The following is a 2,893-nucleotide window of genomic DNA, read 5'->3' on the forward strand; positions in this document are numbered from 1 at the left end:
ATAGTAGAATTGGAGGCAAACCACATAAATGTGATTGTGAATGTGTGTTTATGTGTGTGTGTGTTTTATTGACCTATATCTGTACCTTTGTATGCAATTAATATTTTACCTATATCAAAGATGTGTTACTAAACTCATCAGCTTAATTTTTTTCAAATGATTAATCAAAGTAAAATGAAATAGAAATGTAGAAATATTTTAATATCATGTTTATATTTTTAAATCATTAATTCTAAATATGTATAAAATAACTATAAAAATATATGTTTGAAGACATGTAAAATCTGATTTCACCATTCATCTTCTGCAATAACAAATTAGGTTCTATAGGAATTTTTCAAATATTCTTTGGTGTACATGTGTATGTGTTTGTGTGTAAATTAGTTTTCCCATTTGATTTTGAACAGACAATATTTTATTATGATTCATTTGCTACTACATGGTCCCAAATCACCCTGAGTTATTTTCTTCTATCCTGAATAATTTTAGTAGATGCTCCTCCATAGTAAAAGGTGTTACATTGACATTGTTATGCTTGAAAACTACTTATGAATCTTGGAAAACATTTACTTGGGATAAGGAGAATGGTTTTTGGGATTTCATCTTACTGAATTCATATATATTTTTAATCCACATAGTCCAAATGTTTCACAACTTCATGAGTCTAATCTTTTAAAACAAATCCTATAAGTGTTTTTTTTTTCTCAGATAGAGTATAAATATTTTGGTAGAGTGGGTATTAAATGTGCAGTACAGTTTGAATAAATCTGTTTTATCTGTAGACTGTGTTTACCTGTAAATACATTTCTAGTCATGCACACATTAAAGAAATTTGGAGCAAGTAGGGAAAAAGAGAAGAATTATATAGATTTGTACTACAGAAGGGTGGTCCATTGAACTAATTTATATGTCCTCTTTGAATCCACAGGCTGTCGTCCCAACACTTACTCAGTAGCTAAGGGATTAAGTACTGCCTTACCTCAAGATTTGAATGATTCTCTCCTCTCTAGAAACACAGGGGGACTTTTTCTCATTAGGAGTAATCAGAGCTGTCAATCCTGAAGAACTGTGACTTAAACAAGAAGAGAATTGTTATTTTTAAGTGGAAGGATATTTATTACATGCTTCCCTGAAAGACAGTTTCCAACTTGTAACCAGACTGACATGATTCCACTCCTCGTTGAGTTACCCATAGAAGCTACAAGACATAGAGTTGTTGCACAAAGTAATCTTTGTTGCAATAAATAAAGAAATGATAGAGAATAATTTCCAAAGTCATGACTCCATGAGCAAGGTGAGTGGGTTCTTTTAATTTAGGATTTAGAATGAATATTTAGAAAGGGGAACTCTGTCATCACATGTAAAGGTGGGCATAAATTTATGCAGGCACATTTAGAAAACACACTTATATGTGCATCCTGCATAGCCTATGTCATGTTAACAGGGCGTGTGGTCTTCTTAGGGTGGAGACTTGAACATTATAATGAAACAGAGGTTAACTGTCAGACACAACTTGGCTTATGCGTGCAAATGTTGAGTTGGTGACTGGGCTGGAACTGGTTTAGGCTGGCTTAGGCTGGTAAGTTCTTGGTCTGTCAGTGGATAGTCCAGGGCTATTCTGTGGTCGAAGACAATTCAGACCAAGGAACATAGGGCCTTGCTTGTTATAAGCCAGCACCATATCAGTTGGCCTTGAGTCCAGGCTTCTACAGAGCCTGCTAGTGTATTTATTAGTGCGGCCTAAAAAGAAACAAGAGCTGGTTAGGGAGAAACAGTTCTCTGGAGATCAAGCTTTACATTTTCTGCAGTTTTACCTGCATTAATCCTGTCAAGAATGGTTTCAGTGCCTCAACTCTAATAGTACCTTTTCGTGTAATTTTTATTGCTTCTAATAAAATATATTTGCTGGTACAAAAGAGCCATGACTAAATAGTCAATAGACTACTCTTCCAGTGGTTAACAACTAAAAAGCTAGTGGTAGAATGAGCTTTGTAAAAAATATGAAATACAAGGTAAATTCCTGTATTGGCTGCTGTGTTTTATTGTGAAGTTAAACACTGATTTAAAACGATGCCTTTCAGCAGACGAATGGATAAAGAAGATATGGTCCATGTACACTACGGAGTATTATGTCTCCATCAGAAAGGATGAATACCCAACTTTTATATCCACATGGATGGGACTAGAAGAGATTATGCTGAGTGAAATAAATCAAGCAGAGATAGTCAAGTATCATATGGCTTCACTTATTTGTGGAGCATAAGGAATAACATGGAGGACATTGGGAGATGAAAAGGAGAAGTGAGTTGAGGGAAATTGGAGGGGGAGATGAACCATGAGAGACTGTGGACTCTTGCAAAACAAACTGAGGGTTTTGGAGGGGAAAGAGGTGGGGGGCTGAGTGAGCCCAGTGATGGGTATTAAGGAGGACATGTATTGCATGGAACACTGGTTGTGGTGCATAAACAATGAATTTTGAAACACTGAAAATAAATAAAATAAAATATGGAAAAGTATGGAGTGCCTGGCTGGCCCAGAGCATGCAACTCAATCTCAGGGTTTTAAGTTCAAGTCCCACATTGGGTGTAGAGATTACTGAAAAATAAAATCTTAAAAAAAATTAATTAAAAAAAAGGAGATAAAAATTGAAAGGTATTTTCCCCTCCTCCATGTCTCCCTCTGACAGTTATTGAAGTAAAATTATTATAAAACAGAGTTAAAAATAGCATAGGTATTTCAATTAACTAATGTGAAATATGAAAGGAAAATTAGATTATTTAAAAATTTTTTTACCCCATGCTGCATGGAATATACCATAATATTTAAGACAAGAAAAGGGAAGGGGATAGTCACCAAGAAGAAAATGTATGAAAAATGTTCAGAAGAACTATTA

The sequence above is a fragment of the Mustela nivalis genome (assembly GCF_964662115.1).
Source record: "Mustela nivalis genome assembly, chromosome: 3".
In the NCBI taxonomy this organism is placed as follows: Eukaryota; Metazoa; Chordata; class Mammalia; order Carnivora; family Mustelidae; genus Mustela; species Mustela nivalis.